Raw genomic sequence first — 13,183 nt, 5'->3', positions numbered from 1 at the left:
AACTGATTCTGGCTCGGATCTCCAAACATCATTTATCTCTACTTGATTTTTTTACTGGCTGTGCCATAAACCCTTGTGCGCCTGCAGTGGCATTTTGGCCTCTTTATTCCTCCTGACCTACCTTCATTTGTAAATGTAGTGGAGAGAAATACCATAGCAATCTTCTCGTCAGCTAAGCCCAAGGCATTTATATGTAGGTGGATGCCTATTTAAATCAATGAGCTGTGTGTCCAGGTAAGGCTATAATTGCTTAACTGTATGTTGTTGCAGTATGACAACTTACTTTTCTAAGACCTGCTTCCTCCTCCCCATTACCACCCACTTCTTTTTTGTTCTGTGGTGTCCTGCTTATAATAATGTTGGGTAGTATACTGTACAGGTGAAATACCGGTAATTTGCACTCTATTCACACTGGACGGTTATAATGCTTTGCATTGTTATAGCACTATTTCTTATCCTTGTGCATTAGGGATGATCACGTACTTCAATGCATTGCAGTAACTGTCCCATTCACTGGATCCGTTGATAAGTCCTTGGGGGGGGGGAGGCAGATTGTTTAAATGTGCATGTTTACACATTCACAGAAAGGCACACAAGATTGTGTATGCCACGTCTTGAGAGTGCCCTCATAATGCACACAGAGGTCAGTCAATAAAGAGTTTTGTTGATACAAGGAATGCAAGATCAGGCTTGCTAAAGATGTCTATTCTTGGGAACAGAAAGTTTCTTAAGCAGTGTGGGAAGAGCAGCTGTAAAAGGAAAAAAGAACAGAGATGGTAAAATTTTGAGCAAGTTTCTTAGTTACTTAGGTGATGATGATGATGATAAGAATGTTGATGATGATGATAATGATATGACGGAGCCTGGTGAAGGAAATTAAAATACTTTGTCCTCAGGTTATTAAAGTAGGTTGATTTGCAATATTATGTGGTTGTGAAATCAAAATCTATGTTGCTGCTGGTGTTGAATTTCTTCTCTCTGCCTCCCCACCCCCGGCGTTCCCCAAAGCTGGGCATAAAAACAAGAATTGTTTTTACATAATAGAGAATGTGAGTTTGATGTTGGTGGTTTGACCAAGTAGACAAGAAAAATTGGATGACTGGATGGCTACCGTACTATCCAAAGTTTACATGTCCCTTCTATCACATGTCTTACTTGTCCACTGTGCTGGGACATGGATCCAACTGCCACAATGGGTGACCAAACTATGGGATGTCTAGATGGGTGAAGGGCTTAGGAAAAGAGTAAACTGCCTGGAACAAAGCCATTTTCCCACAGTTTGGAAGTTGCACCTATAGCCGGGATTGTCTGTGCCACTATTTCCTAGTATTTCAAAACAAATGAAGCAGAGAAGGATGTTGAATGTTTTTGTTGCAAAAGGCACTGCCAGTTTATTAGTCTGAGAACACAATAAAACAAAAAAAATACTACACTTCCTCCTTTTCCAGGATTGCTTGAAGTTATAGGGGGATGCAATGGCATTTCTTGATTTTGTTGTTATTCTGCCAGATGAGGAAGCCTATTTGTGAACATGTTCTTACTATTAAGTCTTACTATGAAAACCTTTTTATTTGTTTATTTGTTTGATTTGTTAGGACTTCAGGTGAACGGGAAAGCAAAAGAGACCCTCATGACCATTTTCGATTCTTTGAGGAATAGTATATTTCCAGTGTATTTTCTGTGCTTCCCCACCTCTTTTTCCATTTCTGTTTATCCTAATTATTTTAAGAATGGTCTGTTTTTATTCTTTACTTTTGCTTAAGACCCACGCATCTATTAGCAAAGACCTAGGGTGACATGAAATGGCTTTTCTCACCCTTTGGAAACCATGAGATTAGGCAATATGGTTTGAACTCTATCATGTTGTGTGTGTTTTTATTGGTTTGCTTAAATTTAATGCACTCCATTTCATTACGCTGTGGGAATATAATATCAGAAACTTCCTGTGCCTAATTTAATCCACATGAATTTTAACCAGACTCTGGAATCTAATGGATTGGATATCTGTCCAGAGAAACACAGGCAATGAAAGGAAATGTAGCCAACACTTCCATGTGTTAAAAACCTTTTAATAAAAATGCCAAAAATATTTTTTTGCTGGTACTAGCACAGATTTATTTTTAAAGAAAATAGATGCATTAATGTAAGCAGGAAAAGAACTTTTCTCAGTAATGTTAGGTAAACAAATTGGAATAGCATTATGTAAATTAATATTGATCATCCTAGGACCACTCCCACAAATTGAACCATACTTCATATATTTTCAGACAAATGATTTCACGACTGTATTCTTATGTTGTTATTCCAAGAAACCATTGGTTCAAGTGTGAATGAGCTCAAGTGCTATATTTCTTGTGCTCTTATGTATTTGCAACCTTGGGATGTTAGGACAGAGGTAGTGCCTCTGGCGAAGGACGTGTCACGCTCCTTCTAGGGTAGTTTGTCCACCTTTGGTGTCCACCCTGCACTCAGCTCCCACATGTGGCTCCTAGAATCTGTCAGCATGTGACAGTGACCACACCCCAGGAACAGCTTTGACTGCCTGGCTAAATCAGATGGGTAGCTGATGGGTCTCAAACCCTCAATGAATTAGGGACTTATCCTGCATGCAACACTGTCTCTGACCATTTGCAGTGGTGGCACTGCAGATATCAGGCTAGCAGTTATTTCTATGTGCTGCATGGGGGTGTTAGGGGAGGAGTAATAGGGGGACACATGTTGTATTCTTTCTGGGGTAGTTGGTCCACCTTTGGTCCTCACCCTGCTGGCTAAACTAGGTGAAAGTAGCTGATGGGTATCAAACCTTCAGTGCTTTAGGACTTCCCCTGCATGCGAAAGCAGGTTCTGGCGGATTGAGTGGATGAGACCAACACTGGCTTCAGTGGTCAATAAGGCAGTTTCTGCATGCGCTGTAGAGGGAAATGAGGGGCAGATGGGGCTCATCAACCTAGAAAGGTGGCCCATCTAAGAGAAGGGAAACTGATCCCAAACCTCTGCTGCCTTGTGGGATATATTTGGGAGTGGGGGGGAGAGGCTAAGGAGTAAACCCTACTACACAGATCCAGAGTGGATTCCGTAAGATGGTTGGGTGGCTCCTTCCAGCAATTCCTGAAGTCCAGCTGGTGCCAAACGTATTGCTCTGCTTTCCTTTGGACCACGTCAGCGAGGTTGAAAGGGGGGTTGTCAAGATTCCATAGGCTCCCAATTTTAGGAACAGCTGATTTTGCTTAAGTTAAGTTAAGAAAAACTGTCCCCAACTCCCACCCTAGCTGAAGAGAGCCAGCAGGGCATTGGAAGCAGTGAGTGTCACTTAACTTCCCCTAACCCATTTAGTAACATTCTGTTACTTTATGGGTTACATTTGTCCAAGTTTTATTTTAAACTCCTTACAAAATCCATGCTCTCACCATGCTTTCAAATTATAGTTCAAATATTAATTATCTTCTCTTTTGGAACAAGTTACATATTCTGCTCATACTATTGCTGCTTGAGAAATGAGAGTGCAATCCAGTGCATATCTACTCGGAAGTCAAATGAGTGCATTTAGTGGGTAAGTAGAAATAGGACTGCAGCAAGAATATTCTCGTCTTCTTCAGGGTGCTATTTCCAAAATAATACATGAAGAGAATAAAGTCAGTTTATAATGTATTTCATTCAGTCTGGTTTCAATGGTAGAAATGTAAATGGCAAAGTTTGTTTTTGTTTTTTTAAGTCACTAGATGTAAATTGAATGGTCAGTGGAAATATTTCTGTTTCCCCTCCTTCCTCCCCACCACTCACAGTTTTTACACTTTGGAAAGGTTTAATTGTCAGGTTGTCTCCCATTTCTGCTTTTAAAACACACAATTTCTTTTAAAAATATGAGATGGAACAAATGTAAGTCAGGTGTAAAAAATTCTCGCTCCCCACTCTCACATCCTGAGTTCCAGTCGTTATACATCTGGTAAAGCTCAGGAGAGGGAGGCAAGATTCTCCTCTGATCCTTAAGTGCTAATTTATGGCAGTTGTGCTTTTTGCTTTAGTGGCTGCCCTGAGAATTGGAAATTCTCATCTCCATTTCCTTAGCCCTATGACAACAACCGTGTTATTTTGGAAAGCAATTCAACGATACCTTGATAAATCATAAGTTAAGCCCCTGCTGCAATCTACTGAATTCAAGGTCCTGTTTGATAAGGCCCAGATCCAGCAGCTCCTTGGCAGGCAAAATCTGCTGTGCACAATGCCTCTTGTGCACAAGGGCATCCTCATTCATTTTAATGAAGGGACAGCTCTGCTTGTTGAGTAGAGAGGTACTCTTGTCACTAAAGCCTGCACACAAAGGAGTACATATCAAAGCACATGTAGTACTTGGTATACTAGGAAATCATCTCCACTTAGAGGTTTTGTTACAACCAAGTGGTATACAAATTTTGTTAAATACAAACAACCAGCTGAATACTTTTTCTATTATCCCAGGCCTTCACAGCCTGGCCCTCTCAGTTTTAATTGTGTTTCAGTTTATTTCAATTAATTTTGCATTGCTTTATATTGTGTTTTTAATTAACATTGTATTGCTTTGTGCACTGGCTAGCTGAATATAGTGAATGGATGAATGAATAAATAAATAAATAGCATAATTTCTTCCAATTCCAAGGGAGAATTTACACAATTATTTCCAGTGAAATCACCACAGAGGTATATTTCTCCTCCATCATTCTGCAGTTAAGTCCCACTTGTGAAAGTAAACTTAAATTCTGAGCTGCAAGGAAAAAAACAACAAATCCCTCTTCTAAGAATTGTCAGACATGAATTTGACCATAAGAGGGCACTATGAAAGCTTAAGTTTTGGAGAACGACAATAAAATGTCACCCATCCAATACGATACTGGGAATTTTGCATAGATTGATCCTTTAGTTGGCAGGCTCAATAGAAAAAGAGGGCAGAGGAAGGGTACAGCCAGTCTGCTGGGTAAAAGAAAGAAAATCATGTGTGAGGAAACTGAAACAATGTCAGAAACACTCGCTGCACCAAATACTTTGGAACACCTTGTTCCATGAAGCATGGATGCTCCCTCTCTGGCTGCCTTTGCCAGGTGGCAAAGACCTTCTGGCAAACTTTTGTGTGCTAAGCAGCTGCTGTAAAAGTAATGTTTTATCTGTGGTGTCCACCTGTGTCAGGCATTTCTAATGTATTTTAATTTTCTTTTATAACATTGTCACATTTAAATTGTTCTAAGGCCACCCTGAGTAATGCATAAGCACCAGGCAGGAAAAACAGAAATACCTGTATAATTAAGCAAACACTGAGCAGTGGCAGCCACAGCAGCCACAGGTTTTGCCACATTCTCATCTAATTTTATAATTAGCTCCAGCTGCCAGGGACTGGCTGGATGCAGAGGAGTGGTAGGAAGTTGAAGAGGTAACGGGGTTTAGTGAGCAGGAAGAGCTGTGGCAGAGGGCAGTCCAGACTCGGAGACAGGAGAGGAGGGGGTAGCAGGAGACTGAGATGAGGCAGGCTGCATGTGTGTCATCTGTCAAAACCTTAGTAAACAGTAAAGTTTCATCATATATTCTCACCCATCCAGAAATCTGGATAATATATAGGAATACTAATAAATTGTCTGGTTTTCTCCATATTTTTGCATGCTTAGGCACCTTGAAGAAGAGAGAGAGAGAGAAAGGGAATAGATTTATTGGGCTCTGGTATTTCAGTGTTGATAGTATACTTCTAACACATTTTTGTTCAGCTGCAAGAGATTTCTGACTTGTGAGGCATTTTCTGGGTAGTGATTTACTACTCAGCTAGATAAGTACAGTCATTGCTGTAGCAAATCCATGATTATGAGCCTTTATTCAGTCTTCGGTTTTGCTTGATTGTACCCAGAGATCAAAAGACAGATTTCCATTTAGAGTGGAACCGTAACAGCCACTTTCTTAGCTGATCTTAAAAGCTGAGAAGTGTAAAAAGGGAGATGAGGGTTTTAGTACTTTTGTTTGAATGTGTACATTAATGCGCACTCTTCTTTTTTTTGAAAAAGAGCAGTGTAAACAACCCAACGGCCATATACTAGACTCAGCTTCAAAGCAAGGGTCAGAGAGACTAAACAAAATGAGCAGACAGACCCCATTTCAAGAAGGGCATAAAATCCCCTAGTAATTTTCTCTATATTGTTTAATGTGTGAATGTATTGCTACAGATGTGGGGATAAATTATGGGCATTACTTTCATTTCTTTCTTTTTAAAACGCCTTTTTTAAAAATGGTACTCAGAGCTATTGCCATTTAGTATGAATCCTGGGTATGAGAAAGTATATAATCTGCTGGTGAAAACTTTGCAGTTGTAAAACATGCACGTTCTTTTGTATAGTACTTTGCATCACTATCTGGGAGGGGTGTAGCTAGCTATGCAAATGCAATGCACATTCTTATTAACATTGTTCGAGCTTGTCAAGCAATTCCGCCTTTCATAGCCACAGTATGTAGGAGAGAGAGATTGTCACTTGAGTTTCAGCTTAACATTTTATTTTTAATCAAATGTTTCATTGGCGTATCCCAGGAGCCTTTCAGGTTAAGAGTGGACACGGAGAAGTTAGATAAGAATGAAAATAATCTCTCATACCACATATTGACTTCCCCCTTTGTAGCCTGAGACACTGTTTCCAGCTGCTTTTCAGCCTCTTAAATCCTTGAAAGCTTTCCTAATCCTCGTGTAGGCAGCCCCTTTATGTGTGATTCCTCCCTCCCCCTTCTCCTGATTGGTGAGGCTATTTCATGGCCTAATTCAGCCAACTACGACATATCTGAGCTGTGATTTGAAATAGGAGCTCGGCGGACAGTTGGCTCGCTTCTCCTGACTTGCAATAGGCTAGCAGGGAGGGGACACAGCCAGGTGGAGAAACTTGACATTGTCTTGACGAGCGCTCTCTCTCCAGAGGGGGACATACGGAAGGAGCAGGGAGGCGGAAAGTTGCCGGCTTGTTGGGAACTGCGCATGGGATTTCGTTTCCTCCTGAAACTCTTCTGTTTCTGGCTGGATGGATAATGGGATTCTAAACATGAGGCAGGTAAGACACGCGGCAAAAGCTGCTCTGGAGGCAGGAAGGGAAAGGAGAAACCCAGAGCGGTGGGTTAGGTTGACTGGGTGGTGTTGATCATTCGCATTTAATTACTTGATTCTGTAGAGCTGTGGGTCATTTTGAGTTGGAAGCTGATTTTGCAAGTTTTCCCTTCTGGATTCAACCCCCCCCCCCCGGCAAAAAAGCTGGTAGTTGGTGACGTCACTGGCAAGGCGATCGGTTTTGAAAAGGGGTGGGGAGGGCAAAGGATCCCTTCCCGGGATTTGCCTTGTCAGCTCCCGTTTGCGCAGCTTTAAATGGGTGGCATCGCATCTCTTGCGCTCCTGCCTTTTGTTCGTGGCAATCCACAGTCGCATAAGTTGCTGCGCTCTTGCAAGCATGCCATCAAATGCTCTGGAAAGGCAGCTGGCTGAGCATATATAGCATTTCTACCCAAACGTTATTATTTTAATATTTCAACACCTTTTGCTCGTTACTCTTGCAGCTGTTTTATTTATTAAACGAAGGAAAATGCTATCTATTCACATTCCAGTTTAGCACATGTAAGGGCTTACAAAAGAGTCTGTTGTTGTAATTTGTGAAGTTTTCAGTACTGACAGATAAATGGTTGATGATTTTTGAATGCCGTGTGTGTGTGTGCGCGCGCGCGCCATGGCAATTTTTTGTTTTGTTTTTTACAGTTTTCATTTTGGGCGGGGGGGGGGACCTGTTCTTTGAGGATTCCTTTTTGACAATTACATATTTAATTAACAACTGACTGGGACGCTGCCAATACCTGGGAGGTATTTTTTGTTTGTGGGTTGCCGGTGGAGAGGGGAGCCGGAGAGAAAGACCAGAAGCTGTAATCCTAAACCCCACTTACCTGGGAGTAAGTCCCATTGCATTCAACAGGAGTTGCTTAGACGCTGTTAGGATTGCACTGTGAATCTGATTAACTCTGTAATCACGAAGAGTAAAGAAAAGAGACAGTTTGCACCTGTATGGACAATAAAACTCCTCATATTCTTTCCATTTTCAGAAAACAAGATTTGAGGAGTATTTTAATGGTGATCAGAGTAATTTCACAAACAACAGTGGGGGGAAATTCAGGGAATATTGCTTCCCTGGGATGCCTACTTGTGGAGCTGGCTCGCCTTGTAGGAAAGCAATTTCTTTACTTGTGCTCAATCAGATCATTTTCCACGCAAGTGTCTGGAGCATCCCGGGATTCATTATAACCACCAGAGGGAGCTTGGCTAAGAGAAGTTTTCAAGAAAGAAGCTTAAAGATACTTTTAAAAAGATTTCATATGTACTCTTTCGAAAGTAGTCAGGACTTCATTGTACATAAATGTTGAGTAAGGTACGTCTGGTTAAAATGAAGTTCCAGGTGACCTTTAAAAATCAAATGACAAATGTGCAGTATGGCTTTGGGGGAGAGGGAGGCAAAAAAAAAAATGTAATAAGGAAGGGAAGAGGTTTTTTAAAAATGGTTGCTGGAGATAAGGGGATGCACCTAAGTGGTATTGATGAGCACAAAAGAAACAAGCGAGACATTTTTTGCCTCATTAGACTTGTCCATCTCAACATACACTTAACTCCCCTGCTCAGGGTTGGTTTTTGTTTGTTTGTTTTGGCCTGGTGATAATTTAGCTATTCTGAACAGCTATTGTATCTTTCCTGTGTACACTTGACATTGCTCGTATTTGTCAATTGTGCAAAAAGAGACACTTGCGACCCTCTTAATGGGCTTCTTCATTAATGTCATAGTCACAGATGCACCTGTCACTTCTATGCCTATCACTTAGAGCCGTATCTCCCATTACAAGACCCAAGAGTGGTCTCAGAATGGCAAAGGGATATGAAGTGTTTCATCTGATTGTGTAATTCACGCTTCTGGCATGCGCCATGAGAATCTTGATGTGTATTTGCAGTGCACATGTCTGAGCAGGAGTCAGTTGCATGTATTAAGGATTCTGATTATACATTTTTGCAGCACCACAGTGTGCTCCTGTATCTTAAGATTGCAATACAGGAAACAGACCCTATTCTGAATCAGCAGTGCGGATATTCCACTTAAATTAGTTCCTTATTAAAGCTATCAAGAGAGGGCTCCTGAGAATTATGTTTTTACTTGCTTTGTACTTGGAAGTAAATGTGCGTTCGCGCGCACACACACACACACACACAAAATGTTCTATGGGACTTGTTGCAATCCTATGTTGGGAGTCCAGAGTACAGTTTCTAGGGATCTCATTCAGAACATGGATTACTTCTGCGTAAATGTGTGCAACGCAGTCCTAAGCATGTTTACTCAGAAGTAAGATTGTGGTGGTACTCAAAGTATGGTTAACTGAACTTTGGTATGTACCAGCCTTAGAAGTGAACTGTGATGGTCACATTTGTATGCCCTATTTCTTCTTTTAGTAGCCTTTACTTTAGTGAAATATCTGTTTATCTTCGTGTAATGAACAAAATTCCATCAAACTAGCAGATCAATCAGCTAGCATTCTTCAGCAGATGGAACAGTTCATGCACATCCAGACAGAGACTGACTTCCCCCCCCCCCCTAATGTTTATTGGAAGTTTACAAACTGAAGAACTACGGTAACAGCCGATTCAAAAACTGAGAGTTAAATGCAATGAGATGAATGTGACCAAAAGCCAGAGGTGTGAGCAAACTGAAAACCAATTCTGAATTTAAATTAAAAGTGTAGTAATAAATAAAATGACACTTGGACAAAAACAGGCTATCTGTTATCTTCCAGCCAGTTTCTTATAACAATGATGCTACAGTCTGGATTTATTAACTTTCAGGCACAGTGATGTGTCTTACTATGAAATGGAGGCCCTATATTGCCCTGATAAATGATCTTGACCAATGCAAAATATAAATTCTCAAGAATGACAGAAAGGCATAGATCTGTGTCTGGGTGCTGTCTGGAAGAGCAAGAATTAGCTACAGAAATGTTATATGCTGCCAGCCATACTGATAAGATTCAGCCTTCACTGAAGCAGAAGCAAGCCAGGAGGTTCTATAGAGAACTAACTATATAGCCTTGATTAAACAACTGCCTGGGACATTATTGGAAAAGCAAGCCACAAATCATTAAATATATTAAAAATATTGATTGATGTGTTACGAGTATGCTGTGCAATGAAAGGTTGCAAGAACCAACATTTATTGCAGGAATAATTGTAAACGTAGGAGGAATGATATCTCTGTGGGCAGTGATGGAAAACTTAACTACCTATGTGGCATTTGAAAAACCACTTTTGCTCCTTTGAAGATGTGTCAGGCTTCCACAGGGTCATCTAATCTCTAAACTGCTTTTTGTCATACAAGAAAATGGCAGGGGGATGTTTTCTGCAGTTGAAGCAGCACGTATAGCATGCTCCGTTAACTCTGTGCCTCTTTCAGGATTATATTCTGTTTTAATATTCCCCGTCGTTTTTGAGGAAAAGCAGGTTACAGATTTAAAAGCACAAACTTTGGGTTAAGAATTCGCAAGGTTTAGTAAGGATGCTAGCAGGAGCGGTTTACTTGAAAACTGGAGAGGGCAGTGTGGTATCTTCTAAAGACTCCCTAACTCTTTACCTTATACACTAGGTATTTCATTGCAAGTTGGGAGTTGCTTGCTTTCACAAATCCCCACCACCTTCTACAAACTCCTTCAGCACCGGAGTTGCATTTCAGCAGTATTTTGTGATGGCCTCTGGCAGAAAGTGGGAAGAAGCCACCCAGCACTCTGATTCCAAGTAGACAGAAGAAAATTTGGTTTGTTAGCAAGTGATTTATTTAGGACTAGAATATTCTGAGAACTGAACAGAGAGGGGAGGTGGGGGATTAGGAAGATATTCATCTAAAATTTAGCACTTAGCTTAACAGCACCATTCTATGGATATCTAGCAGAAGTCGTATGAAGTGTACTGGGACTTAGGTTGCGTTCTTAGGCACACCTGTCTAACTACACACATCCCTACAGTTGTCTGCCCCCTTTTGTGTATATTCTTTTAATATTCTCCAGTTTCCCTACTGAACTGTTTCCATTCCGTAGCTTAATTATTGCTAGAAGAAGAAGAAAATCTCCTTTAAAGCGTTGACCTCAGCTTTTAGTGAGAGTTTCCCCATCCTTTTGTACTGCTTCTCCGACTGAAAGAAAAATGTACTTCGTGTCTGAGAATGTTGCTGTTGTATTTGATGGATAATAAGGGAGGAAAAAGTAGATGGAGTCCATAGGCTGTGTATCAGTTAATTAGTGGCTGGACATTACCCAGTAGGAAGTCTGGGAAAGTTTTTTGTGTATGTGTGTGTTGTCTGCTTTCTTTGATCACTTGTGTGGTAAATAGACATGCAGAGTAACTATGGCAACATGTGCTGTAGGTTTGTGGGAACAGGGGAGACTCAATCACTCAACAAAGGATAGTTTGTTAGAATAGTTGGTTATGATTACAAAAAGGTGGTAACAATCAGGCTATTTAAAAACATGCGTTCTGGGAGGAAAATGCACATTTATGTTACCAATTTAAAAGCAAAATATGTTTCTGTAACTACAAAGGGTTTGCTATGGTGCAAAAGGAAAGCAGAAAGAAATATGGGACTTGATTTTAAAAAAATAATTTTTTTTGACCCTTTCATAAAATTAAATGGGGTAACATTTGTGGAGGCTTTAAGTATTGCACTGCAGTCAAAGAGGTTATGATAATGGCATAGGCAAGGAAGGATTAGCTTGGAAGAACAGATTTTTGCAAACCCACAAGCATTTCTGTACACGTTTTCTTAAACTTGTGAAAATAATGTACCTACTGTATTCTTGTTACCTGCCTGTAGAGGTCAGACTTGAAATTGAATTGCTTCCTCCAAATCCTTTTAAGGCAAAACCATGGGAAGGAATGAAAGGGAACGCCACTTTCTGTATTAGTCTTACACAGAAATGCTCGATAGTATGGTTGGTTTATCAGTATAGTTTTAATTCTGTAATTATATTGCAAAATGGATTGTTGCAAAATGAGTTGGTGCATATATCTTCTTGCGTCCTGACTAAATGTACAGATTTTATATGCTTTTATATTATCTAGTTGTATAGCTCCAGATGATCCCCAATAGGCTTTCAGTTGTTCTGTCAGCAGAAAGCTTTTGTAACAGTAAGATGCTGTACATGCAAGGGGGGATTTTTGGATTCAGGTTAAATCATCATTCCAGAGATTGTAATCAAAATACAAATGAATGTGTTGGTTAAAAACTATTTACTATTTGAAGTGCTGCCTTATACATATACTTACTCAAGGCACTATTAATTCCCATTTAACCCCATGGCCCAATTTGGATTTAACACTAAACCATCTTTTACTATAGTACAACCTGAATGAGCCTGGCCAAGCTCATCCTGCATACAGGAAAGAAGATGGAAACACCTACAGTTAAAATTAACTAATTTGTTGTTACATTTGAGAAGGACAGAGTTTAAACAATGGTTTAATGAAGCGAGCCACGATCAAACCATGGTTTCTGATCCTGGCTCTTTCAAATAAACCATAGTTTTAAACCATAGTTTAAAGTAACTAAAGTTCCCTATTCAAACACAACATCAAACTATGGTTAGTTTAAGCCAGAAAACAGTTGTGTCTAGTCTCCTCCGCTGTGCACTGGTGGGAAGGGAGTAAAGACTTGAGCTCAAAGTCTCAAGTTCACCCACATGGTTAACTATGGCTTAGTATTACATCCAAACTTGGTTTTTGAGTATAGAATAGTCTATGATAATTGCTTCAGTTGGTCAATCCCTGTCCTTTGAACACTAGCCATCATGTTACAAGAAAATTCAAATAGCAACATCAATTTAAAATCCTCAGTAAAATCAGAATATATCTGAAAGTATCTGTCTGGCCCAGAGGGACTGTAGAAAAGGATGTACTGTATATGGTTTATCCTATTCTATGGGATTCATATTCATTGCAGTATGCACACTAAGAGGTTTCTGGCAACTTAAAGACTAAAAATTTATTATGGCAGGAGCAAGGGTCGGATACCTTTTCCACTTTGAGGACCACATTGCCTCATGGGCAACCTTCCAGGTTCCGGTGGGGCCAGAGGCAAAAAATACCAAGCAACAAATGTGCCTCTCACTTTGTCCATTAGGCCACATCAAAGTA

General features: G+C 40.3%; 1 protein-coding gene across 3 annotated transcripts in view; it reads left to right on the top strand.

Moving 5' to 3' along the window:
• Nucleotides 1–13,183, top strand: part of MID1 (midline 1) — a 196,645-nt gene that overhangs the window by 84,215 nt on the left and 99,247 nt on the right. Inside the window, exon 1 of one of the 3 annotated variants that reach the window (XM_035114511.2) lies at nt 6,303–7,043. The exons of the other annotated variants lie outside the window; for them this stretch is intronic. The gene's annotated coding sequence lies outside the window, so the exon portion shown is untranslated. Of the gene's footprint in view, nt 1–6,302; nt 7,044–13,183 lie in introns of those variants that run through there. 3 annotated transcript variants of the gene reach the window in all.

The sequence above is a fragment of the Zootoca vivipara genome, chromosome 4 (genome assembly GCF_963506605.1).
Source record: "Zootoca vivipara chromosome 4, rZooViv1.1, whole genome shotgun sequence".
Classification (NCBI taxonomy): domain Eukaryota; kingdom Metazoa; phylum Chordata; class Lepidosauria; order Squamata; family Lacertidae; genus Zootoca; species Zootoca vivipara.
This window is presented reverse-complemented; position numbering and strand designations above follow the sequence as displayed.